The 12,512-nt window shown below is 47.7% G+C and overlaps 1 protein-coding gene across 6 annotated transcripts in view; it reads left to right on the plus strand.

Moving 5' to 3' along the window:
- The window catches only part of ARAP1 (ArfGAP with RhoGAP domain, ankyrin repeat and PH domain 1), a 279,811-nt gene that overhangs the window by 14,899 nt on the left and 252,400 nt on the right, over positions 1-12,512 (plus strand). The window contains exon 1 of one of the 6 annotated variants that reach the window (XM_040339772.1): positions 7,895-7,986. The exons of the other annotated variants lie outside the window; for them this stretch is intronic. The gene's annotated coding sequence lies outside the window, so the exon portion shown is untranslated. Of the gene's footprint in view, positions 1-7,894; positions 7,987-12,512 lie in introns of those variants that run through there. 6 annotated transcript variants of the gene reach the window in all.

Here is a 12,512-nt window from a genome sequence, read left to right on the forward strand (position 1 = left end):
AGCACTGGTCTACGTAATAATAAGCCTAGTGGGACTGGGAGTGGAGGGGCTACAGTAGGACCAAATCAATGTGTGTCAAAATATACAACGATAGACAGAAACATGGAAGATACAAATACAACAAAACATTAAAGCTAAGAGCTCTATCACCATGGAGAATGTAATGCAGCCTATCTATTCACTAGAGACCAATGACATCACTGAGAATGCAGCCTATCCATTTTTTCAAATCGGTGACATCACTGAGAATGCAGCCTATCCTCTCACTAAAGAGCGGTGACATCACTGAGCATGCAGCCTATCCATTCACTAGAGTGCGGTGACATCACTGAGAATGCAGCCTATCCATTCACTAGAGAGCGGTGACATCACTGAGAATGCAGCCTATCCATTCACTAGAGAGCGGTGACATCACTGAGAATGCAGCCTATCCATTCACTAGAGAGCGGTGACATCACTGAGCATGCAGCCTATCCATTCACTAGAGTGCGGTGACATCACTGAGAATACAGCCTATCCCTTCACTAGAGACCGGTGACATCACTGAGAATGCAGCCTATCCAATCACTAGAGAGCGGTGACATCACTGAGAATGCAGCCTATACATTCACTAGAGAGCGATGACATCACTGAGAATACAGCCTATCCCTTCACTAGAGAGCGGTGACATCACTGAGAATGCAGCCTATCCATTCACTAGAGAGCGGTGACATCACTGAGCATGCAGCCTATCCATTCACTAGAGTGCGGTGACATCACTGAGAATACAGCCTATCCCTTCACTAGAGACCGGTGACATCACTGAGAATGCAGCCTATCCAATCACTAGAGAGCGGTGACATCACTGAGAATGCAGCCTATACATTCACTAGAGAGCGATGACATCACTGAGAATACAGCCTATCCCTTCACTAGAGACCGGTGACATCACTGAGAATGCAGCCTATCCAATCACTAGAGAGCGGTGACATCACTGAGAATGCAGCCTATCCCTTTACTAGAGAGCGGTGACATCACTGAGAATGCAGCCTATCCATTCACTAGAGTGCGGTGACATCACTGAGAATGCAGCCTATCCAATCACTAGAGAGCGGTGACATCACTGAGAATGCAGCCTATCCAATCACTAGAGAGCGGTGACATCACAGAGAATGCAGCCTATCCAATCACTAGAGAGCGGTGACATCACTGAGAATGCAGCCTATCCAATCACTAGAGAGCGATGACATCACTGAGAATGCAGCCTATCCATTCACTAGAGAGCGGTGACATCACTGAGAATGCAGCCTATCCAATCACTAGAGAGCGGTGACATCATTAAGAATGCAGCCTATCCAATCACTAGAGAGCGGTGACATCACTGAGAATGCAGCCTATCCCTTCACTAGAGAGCGGTGACATCACTGAGAGTGCAGCCTATCCATTCACTAGAGACATATTTCTGAATGAGGAGGATCAAGCATCCCATACTATCTCTGCTGTCTCTGGCAGAGGAGGATCAAGCATCCTATACTATCTCTGCTGTCTCTGGAAGAGGAGGATGAAGCATCCCATACTATCTCAGCTGTCTCTGGCAGAGAAGGATGAAGCAGGCCATACTATCTCTGCTGTCTCTGGAAGAGGAGGATGAAGCATCTCATACTATCTCTGCTGTCTCTGGCAGAGGAGGATGAAGCATCCCATACTATCTCTGCTGTCTCTGGAAGAGGAGGATGAAGCATCCCATACTATCTCTGCTGTCTCTGGAAGAGGAGGATGAAGCATCCCATACTATCTCTGCTGTCTCTGGAAGAGGAGGATGAAGCAGACCATACTATCTCTGCTGTCTCTGGAAGAGGAGGATGAAGCATCCCATACTATCTCAGCTGTCTCTGGCAGAGAAGGATGAAGCAGGCCATACTATCTCTGCTGTCTCTGGAAGAGGAGGATGAAGCATCCCATACTATCTCTGCTGTCTCTGGCAGAGGAGGATGAAGCATCCCATACTATCTCTGCTGTCTCTGGAAGAGGAGGATGAAGCATCCCATACTATCTCTGCTGTCTCTGGAAGAGGAGGATGAAGCATCCCATACTATCTCTGCTGTCTCTGGAAGAGGAGGATGAAGCATCTCATACTATCTCTGCTGTCTCTGGCAGAGGAGGATGAAGCATCCCATACTATCTCTGCTGTCTCTGGAAGAGGAGGATGAAGCATCCCATACTATCTCTGCTGTCTCTGGAAGAGGAGGATGAAGCATCCCATACTATCTCTGCTGTCTCTGGAAGAGGAGGATGAAGCAGACCATACTATCTCTGCTGTCTCTGGAAGAGGAGGATGAAGCATCCCATACTATCTCAGCTGTCTCTGGCAGAGAAGGATGAAGCAGGCCATACTATCTCTGCTGTCTCTGGAAGAGGAGGATGAAGCATCCCATACTATCTCTGCTGTCTCTGGCAGAGGAGGATGAAGCATCCCATACTATCTCTGCTGTCTCTGGAAGAGGAGGATGAAGCATCCCATACTATCTCTGCTGTCTCTGGAAGAGGAGGATGAAGCATCCCATACTATCTCTGCTGTCTCTGGAAGAGGAGGATGAAGCATCCCATACTATCTCTGCTGTCTCTGGAAGAGGAGGATGAAGCATCCCATACTATCTCTGCTGTCTCTGGAAGAGGAGGATGAAGCATCCCATACTATCTCTGCTGTCTCTGGAAGAGGAGGATGAAGCAGGCCATACTATCTCTGCTGTCTCTGGAAGAGGAGGATGAAGCATCCCATACTATCTCTGCTGTCTCTGGAAGAGGAGGATGAAGCATCCCATACTATCTCTGCTGTCTCTGGAAGAGGAGGATGAAGCATCCCATACTATCTCTGCTGTCTCTGGAAGAGGAGGATGAAGCATCCCATACTATCTCTGCTGTCTCTGGAAGAGGAGGATGAAGCATCCCATACTATCTCTGCTGTCTCTGGAAGAGGAGGATGAAGCATCCCATACTATCTCTGCTGTCTCTGGAAGAGGAGGATGAAGCAGGCCATACTATCTCTGCTGTCTCTGGAAGAGGAGGATGAAGCATCCCATACTATCTCTGCTGTCTCTGGAAGAGGAGGATGAAGCAGGCCATACTATCTCTGCTGTCTCTGGAAGAGGAGGATGAAGCATCCCATACTATCTCTGCTGTCTCTGGAAGAGGAGGATGAAGCAGGCCATACTATCTCTGCTGTCTCTGGAAGAGGAGGATGAAGCATCCCATACTGTCTCTGCTGTCTCTGGAAGAGGAGGATGAAGCAGGCCATACTATCTCTGCTGTCTCTGGAAGAGGAGGATGAAGCATCCCATACTATCTCTGCTGTCTCTGGAAGAGGAGGATGAAGCAGGCCATACTATCTCTGCTGTCTCTGGAAGAGGAGGATGAAGCATCCCATACTATCTCTGCTGTCTCTGGAAGAGGAGGATGAAGCATCTCATACTATCTCTGCTGTCTCTGGAAGAGGAGGATGAAGCATCCCATACTATCTCTGCTGTCTCTGGAAGAGGAGGATGAAGCATCCCATACTGTCTCTGCTGTCTCTGGAAGAGGAGGATGAAGCATCCCATACTATCTCTGCTGTCTCTGGAAGAGGAGGATGAAGCAGGCCAACACCACCTGTGGAAAACGATATCTATTGCCCCAGGCCGGGGCACATACAAATAAAAATCCTAAAGTGAGATAATGAATTCAGAACGGCCACAAAGGGCTGTGAAGTAATTTGTCTCGTACAATGAATGAAGAGTAACCACATAGCGTAATGTATAAACATAAAAAGTGACAGTGATGATAAACAAAGTACGTAAACACCCCGGAGGTAGAGCAGACACTAGACAAACAATGATTACATGCTGGCTAAGCAAGGCATGCTATCTGTGGATGCGGAGGATGAAGCGAGCCAGACTATTTCAGCATGAGGAGGATGATGGAGGTTATACTCTCTCTGGATGATGAAGATGAAGCAGGCCACACTTTTTATGGATGATGAGGATAAAGAAGCCACACTAGCTCTGGATAAGGAGGATAAAGCAGATTGAACTTCCTCTGGGTGAGGTGGATAAAGCAGACCGCACTATCTCTGGATAAAGACCGCACTATCTCTGGATAATGGGATGAAGCACACCACACTATCTCTGGATGAGGTGGATGAAGCAGGCCGCACTATCTCTGGATGATGGGATGAAGCACACCACACTATCTCTGGATGAGGGAGATGACGCACACCACACTATCTCTGGATGAGGGAGATGAAGCACACCACACTATCTCTGGGTGAGGAGGATGAAGCACACAACACCATCTCTGGATGAGGCGGATGAAGCACACCACACTATCTCTGGATGAGGGGGATGAAGCAGGCTGCACTATCTCTGGATATGGGGGATGAAGCACACCGCACTATCTCTGGATGAGACGGATTAAGCACACTTTCTCTGGATGAAGGAGATGAAGCACACCGCACTATCTCTGGATGAGGAAGATGAAGCAGACCACACTATCTCTGGATGAGGAGGATGAAGCAGACTGCACTATATTTGGATGAAGCGGATAGTGCGGTGTGCTTTATCTATGGATGAGGTGGATGAAGCACACCGCACTATCTATGGATGAGGAGGACGAAGCAGACCACACTATCTCTGGATGAGGCGGATGAAGCACACCACACTATCTCTGGATGAGGGGATGAAGCAGACCACACTATCTCTGGATAAAGGGGGTGAAGTAGGGTGCACTATCTCTAAATGAGAAGGATGAAGCAGGTTGTACCATCTTTGGATGAGGAGCATAGAGCAGGAAACTGTAGCTCTCTGAATGAGAAGGATGATGCAGGCCGCACTTTCTTTGGATGAGGAGGATAAAGCTGACCGCACTTCCTTTTGGATGAGATGGATGAAGCAGGTCGCACCTCGTCCGGATTGAAGCAGGGAACACTATCTCTCTGAATAAGGAGGATAAAGCAGGTCTAGCCATTTCTGAAGTAGGAGGAGGATGAAGAAGGGGGTCAGGTAAGGGACAGCCCTCAATGCCCTGAGCTTCCCCTCTAAGACCTCCCCCTCAGCCCAGGCTCCAACCAGGCCGACCCCCAACGCGTCTTGCCCCATGGCTTTATCATAGGTTTCCTAAAATGAAGGCAAAACGCGTTGGGGGGGAGCTGTATTCAATTCTCACATACAGGTTTTTCTAGTGATGTTGGATGAAGGACTATGCTATGAACTACTTCATCAGCATTGGTTGCAGGTCCTGACCCCCTTTTTAAGCCACACCTCCTGCTAAGGCCCTGCAGCATGCACACGATGTGAAACGATGGGTTGACTTTTATTTAGAACTGCTTTATAGGGGGCATAGCCATCCAGGCCTTCCAGAACCAGGCCATCCATTATAGGAGGTATAGCCGGATGTCTCTGAACCAGGCCATCCATTATAGGAGGTATAGCCAGATGTCTCTGAACCAGGCCATCCATTATAGGGAGGTATAGCCAGATGTCTCTGAACCAGGCCATCCATTATAGGGTATAGCCAGATGTCTCTGAACCAGGCCATCCATTGTAGGATATCTCTGAACCAGGCCATCCATTATAGGAGGTATAGCCAGATGTCTCTGAACCAGGCCATCCATTATAGGAGGTATAGCCAGATGTCTCTGAACCGGGCCATCCATTATAGGAGGTATAGCCAGATGTCTCTGAACCAGGCCATCCATTATAGGAGGTATAGCCAGATGTCTCTGAACCAGGCCATCCATTATAGAAGGTCTCTGAACCAGGCCATCCATTATAGGAGGTATAGCCAGATGTCTCTGAACCAGGCCATCCATTATAGAAGGTCTCTGAACCAGGCCATCCATTATAGGAGGTATAGCCAGATGTCTCTGAATCAGGCCATCCATTATAGAAGGTCTCTGAACCAGGCCATCCATTATAGGAGGTACAGCCAGATGTCTCTGAACCAGGCCATCCATTATAGGAGGTCTCTGAACCAGGCCATCCATTATAGGAGGTCTCTGAACCAGGCCATCCATTATAGGAGGTATAGCCAGATGTCTCTGAACCAGGCCATCCATTATAGGAGGTATAGCCAGATGTCTCTGAACCAGGCCATCCATTATAGGAGGTATAGCCAGATGTCTCTGAACCAGGCCATCCATTATAGGATGTATAGCCAGATGTCTCTGAACCAGGCCATCCATTATAGGAGGTATAGCCAGATGTCTCTGAACCAGGCCATCCATTATAGGAGGTATAGCCAGATGTCTCTGAACCAGGCCATCCATTACAGGGAGGTATAGCCAGATGTCTCTGAACCAGGCCATCCATTGTAGGAGGTATAGCCAGATGTCTCTGAACCAGGCCATCCATTGTAGGAGGTATAGCCAGATGTCTCTGAACCAGGCCATCCATTATAGGGAGGTATAGCCAGATGTCTCTGAACCAGGCCATCCATTATAGGAGGTATAGCCAGATGTCTCTGAACCAGGCCATCCATTATAGGAGGTATAGCCAGATGTCTCTGAACCGGGCCATCCATTATAGGAGGTATAGCCAGATGTCTCTGAACCAGGCCATCCATTATAGAAGGTCTCTGAACCAGGCCATCCATTATAGGGAGGTATAGCCAGATGTCTCTGAACCAGGCCATCCATTATAGGAGGTATAGCCAGATGTCTCTGAACCAGGCCATCCATTATAGAAGGTCTCTGAACCAGGCCATCCATTATAGGAGGTATAGCCAGATGTCTCTGAACCAGGCCATCCATTATAGAAGGTCTCTGAACCAGGCCATCCATTATAGGAGGTATAGCCAGATGTCTCTGAATCAGGCCATCCATTATAGAAGGTCTCTGAACCAGGCCATCCATTATAGGAGGTACAGCCAGATGTCTCTGAACCAGGCCATCCATTATAGGAGGTCTCTGAACCAGGCCATCCATTATAGGAGGTCTCTGAACCAGGCCATCCATTATAGGAGGTATAGCCAGATGTCTCTGAACCAGGCCATCCACTATAGGAGGTATAGCCAGATGTCTCTGAACCAGGCCATCCATTATAGGAGGTATAGCCAGATGTCTCTGAACCAGGCCATCCATTATAGGATGTATAGCCAGATGTCTCTGAACCAGGCCATCCATTATAGGAGGTATAGCCAGATGTCTCTGAACCAGGCCATCCTTTATAGGGAGGTATAGCCAGATGTCTCTGAACCAGGCCATCCTTTATAGGAGGTATAGCCAGATGTCTCTGAACCAGGCCACCCATTATAGGATGTCTCTGAACCAGGCTATCCATTATAGGAGGTCTCTGAACCAGGCCATCCATTATAGGAGGTCTCTGAACCAGGCCATCCATTATAGGAGGTCTCTGAACCAGGCCATCCATTATAGGAGGTCTCTGAACCAGGCCATCCATTATAGGAGGTCTCTGAACCAGGCCATCCATTATAGGAGGTCTCTGAACCAGGCCATCCATTATAGGAGGTATAGCCAGATGTCTCTGAACCAGGCCATCCATTATAGGAGGTCTCTGAACCAGGCCATCCATTATAGGAGGTATAGCCAGATGTCTCTGAACCAGGCCATCCATTATAGGAGGTATAGCCAGATGTCTCTGAACCAGGCCATCCATTATAGGAGGTCTCTGAACCAGGCCATCCATTGTAGGAGGTCTCTGAACCAGGCCACCCATTCGAAGTCAGGAGAAGCCATGGCAATGACGATGAAGTCTACTGGAGAATCCCATAGCTTGCATGCAACAGGTCCTCTTTGCTTGTCTCTCCACCAGATATGTAGCTGAGATGGAGAAGCGACTCAACGTTTTCGCTCAGCTGAGTCCTTTTGTAACAAGTTTTTTTTTTTTTTTTGCTTCCTCATCTGCTGCTTCAGCGTTGAAGTATTGAGGAAGTAGAATTGAGCAGAGCGAGGACGGGTGTGTATGGGGGAAGAGAGACGAAGCTCCAACGTAAGCTTCCTAGATGGTTCCCTACAAGGTAAAGCTTCTATTTGGGGAGGGGGTCAGTTGGGGGGACAAAGACTTTGATCTCTTTTGTAATAATGAACCCCCCCCCCCACCCCAGCTTCTGCCCGAGGCTGTGCAGTGCAATGCTGGGACCTGACGTTCCTTGACAGCTGGAGGGGGGGGGGTGCAAGTTGCTTTTTTTAACCACTTCAGCCCCCGGACCATTTGGCTGCCAAACGACCTGGACACTTTTTGCGATTCTGCGCTGCGTCGCTTTAACTGACAATTGCGCGGCCGAGCGACGCGGCTCCCAAACAAATTTGACGTCCTTCCCCCCCCCCCCCATAAATAGAGCTTTCTTATGGTGGTATTTGATCACCTCTGCGGTTTTAATTTTTTTTTGCGCTATAAACAAAAATAGAGCGACAATTTTGAAAAAAAAAGCATTGGCCCAGATTCACGTAGGAGATACGACGGCGTATCTCCAGATACGCCGTCGTATCTCCGAGTCAGAGCCGTCGTATCTTGGCGCCCGATTCAACGAATCAGATAAGCCAGCCTATTTACGCTACGCCGCAACTTTGCTTTGTGAATACTGCACTTGTCTGTCAAGTTGCGGAGGCGTAACGTAAATAGGATACGTTACGCCCGCACAAAGATGCGCTTTCGTACGTGAATCCGGGCCAATATTTTTTACTTTTTGCTATAATAAATATCCCCAAAAAATCTATAAAAAAAAAAATTTTTTTTCTTCAGTTTAGGCCGATACGTATTCTTCTACATTTTTGGTAAAAAAAAAAATCGCAATAAGCGTTTATTGTTTGGTTTGCGCAAAAGTTATAGCGTCTACAAAATAGGGGACAGTTTTATGGCATTTTTATTAATAATTTTTAATTTACTAGTAATGGAGGCGATCTGCAATTTTTTTCGTGACTGCGACATTGTGGCGGACACATCGGACACTTTTGACACATTTGTCATTTTCACAGCGAAAAGTGCTATAAAAATGCACTGCTAACTGTGAAAATGACAATGGCAGTGAAGGGGTTAACCACTAGGGGGCACTAAGGGGTTGAGTGTTCCCTAAGGGAGTGATTCTTACTATGAGGGGGCGTGGCTGTAGGCTTGACGTCACTGATCGTCGTTCCCTATAACAGGGAACAGACGCCATTAGTAGTAAAAAAAAAAATGTTATGAAAATGCAATAAAACTATCCCCTTTTTTGTATAAATTTTGCGCAAACCAATCGATAAACACTTATTGCGATTTTTTTTTACCAAAAATAGGTAGAAGAATACGTATCGGCCTAAACTGAGGGAAAATAAATGTTTTTTTATATATGTTTTTGGGGATATTTATTATAGCAAAAAGTAAAAAATATTGATTTTTTTTCAAAATTGTCGCTCTATTTTTGTTTATAGCGCAAAAAATAAAAACCGCAGAGGTGATCAAATACCACAAAAAAAAAACTCTATTTGTGGGGAAAAAAGGACGCCAATTTTGTTTGGGAGCCACGTCGCCCGACCGCGCAATTGTCAGTTAAAGCGACGCAGCGCCGAATCGCAAAAACTGGCCGGGTCCTTTAGCTGCCTAAAGGTCCCCGGGTCTTAAGTGGTTAAAAACCTGCAGTTTCCGGGAGTTCGGGTTCAACTCGCCAGAGAGAGGAAGCATTGAAAAAAAAAACGCTGAGAAATTGTGCGGCTTCCTGGTGTGTCAGCTGTCATTGGCTAAGTGACGGATTGCCTTTCAGCTTACAATGGCAAGAAAAAAAAATTGAGCAATGGTATTTGTGAAGCTACAGGCAAGTTGTGAGAAATGTTCAAGTGGCCTCTAAAAGCAGCTGATAGAATTGCAGGAAATACAGTTGTGAATTTTATTAAAAAAATTACAAAATGGGGAGAAAACTGGCAGAACGAGAATTTCCTGTATTAGAGGCATTGGGGTAGATTCAGGTAGCTACGCTATAAGTTACGGCGGCGCAGCGTAGTGTATTTACGCTACGCCTCCGCAACTTACAGGAGCAAGTGCAGTATTCACAAAGAACTTGCTCCGTAAGTCGCGGCGGCGTAGCGTAAATGGGGCCGGCGTAAGCGCACGTAATTCAAATGGGGAAGGGGGGGGGGCGTGTTTTATGGTAATATGTGATGACCTGACGTGATTTACGAACGACGCATGCGCCGTGTACATATCCCAGTGTGCATTGCTTCCCAGTACGGCGTAACGACGTATTGGTTTCGACGTGAACGTAAATTACGTCCAGCCCTATTCGCAAACGACGTAAATAATTCAAATTTCGAAGCGGGAATGACTTCCATACTTAACATTGGCTGCGCCTCCTAATAGCAGGAGCAGCCTTACGCTAAAAAAAGCCTAAACGCAAACGACGTAAAAAAACGAACGCCGGGCGCACGTACGTTTGTGAATCGGCGTTTTTAGGAAATTTGCATATTCTACGCCGACAACAACGGAAGCGCCCCTATCGGCCAAAGTGATATTGCACACAATTCTACGCCGCCGCAATCAAGTTACGTCGGTGAAGGAAGCCTATTTTTTTCAGCGTAACTGCCTTTGTGAATCGGCGTAACGCTACGCGGGCGCGGAATTCAAATTACGGCGGCATATCTGGAGATACGCCGCCGCAAAAGGTATGTGAATCTACCCCATTGACATATTCCAGCTATGATAACCATCTGGGTAGGGTGCTCACGTGTTTCCCCCTCATTGCCTGGGACATTCCCGTAATAAGCAGGTCTGTCCAGGGCACCTTCTTTCCGTGACAATAGAGCGTCGCGGACAGGGCCACCATCGGTAAATTTTGGGGCCCCTTACACAACTTTAGGCATGGGCCGCCTGGAGCAGAGAACCGGGGGGGGGGGTGCTGCCGCCGCAACGGGAAGGGAGTGTCGCAAGAATTGGGGGGGCCGCCCCAAATTGAGAAGCTGGGGGGGCTGCCATCGCGAATTATGATTGGGGGGGGGCTTTGGGTGCTGACGAACAAAAAAAAAAAAAAAAGGGGGCCCTGGGGACGACCACCGGGCCCCTTAGAGGTCAGGGGGGCTTTGGGTGTTGATGGAAAAAAATAAATAAAAAATAAATAAAAAAGGGAGATGCCATCTGAGCCCCTGGGGACCACTGGGCCCCGTAGAGGTCGGGGGGGCTTTGGGTGCTGACGAAAAAAGAAAATAATAATAATTAAAAAAAAGGGGGGATTCCATCCAGGGCCCCTGGGGACCACCGGGCCCCTTAGGCCGCATACACACGATCGGTCAAAACCGATGAAAACGGACTGAAGGGCCGTTTCATCGGTTAACCGATGAAGCTGACTGATGGTTTGATGTGCCTACACACCATCGGTTAAAAAAAACGATCGTGTCAGAACGCGGTGACGTAAAACACAATGACGTGCTGAAAAAAAACAAAGTTCAATGCTTCCAAGCATGCGTCGACTTGATTCTGAGCATCCGCGTCCTTTTGACCGATGTCTTTGCATACTAACGATCGGTTTTGACCCATCGGTCAGGCGTCCATCGGTTCAATTTTAAAGCAAGTTCTCTTTTTTTTGACTGAAGGATAACTGACCGATGGGGCCCACACACGATCGGTTTGGACCGATGAAACGGACCTTCAGTCCGTTTTCATCGGTTTTGACCGATCGTGTGTACGCGGCTGTAACGGCTACCCACTGGTGAGAGGGTCTCAGCCGTTGGAGACGTCCTTTTCCCTGGCAAGCTGCGATATGCAGGTACCGCCGGTATATCCCATCGAACGCCCTTCCAAGAAACGAGACGGGCTACGTTTGCAGAGTCAAGCAGACTGACTTTTAATGCCACATTTTTCTTCCTTATATCTGGTTACAAACTGTACAGAAACAAATGACACTCCCCCCCCCCACCCAGGGGGGCTTCAATACACATACTTTGAAAGAATGACCTTCCCTTGAGCCAATCAGCCGCTAGACGTTTTGGCTCCTCAACTTAACTTGATCAGACAATAGAATTCAATTAACCTTTAAAACAATTATCACTCACACATAATCCCCCTCAGCAGACACCTCACAGGAGGCTGTTACCTACACAAAAGAGAGTTCATTAGCTATGCGAAGGGAACATTAGCATTCAGCAGTGAAAGAGACTTGTCCAGTTAACCCTTTGAGCTCAGAATACAATGTGGTACATCCAATTGTGACAAGCCATGCAGTTCCTTGTAGTCCTCCCTGCATGAAGATTATCGATGTCCCGGCAGCAGGCATATGTCCGTTACACTACTCCCCTTTTGTGGAACACTCCGGCAGACCCGGATTGATCCTTTTCGGATCAACTTGGGGATGTCCGGTCTGCTGTTAGGGTAAAAGTTCAGTTTGCCTGGACAGTCCGTCGGCCTTCCCATTGGCTTACCAGGTCGGTAGCTGATGGTGACGGTGAATAATAGAATTCAATTCTGGAACAGTCACTTGCTTTGCTCTCTCAATGGCTCCCAAAACCTGTTGTTGATGCTCTTGGGACAAATACGGCACCACCTGGATGCAAATCCCATTTAATCTTTTGACAATTTCCGCCT

Source organism: Rana temporaria, chromosome 2 (genome assembly GCF_905171775.1).
Source record: "Rana temporaria chromosome 2, aRanTem1.1, whole genome shotgun sequence".
Lineage (NCBI taxonomy): Eukaryota > Metazoa > Chordata > Amphibia > Anura > Ranidae > Rana > Rana temporaria.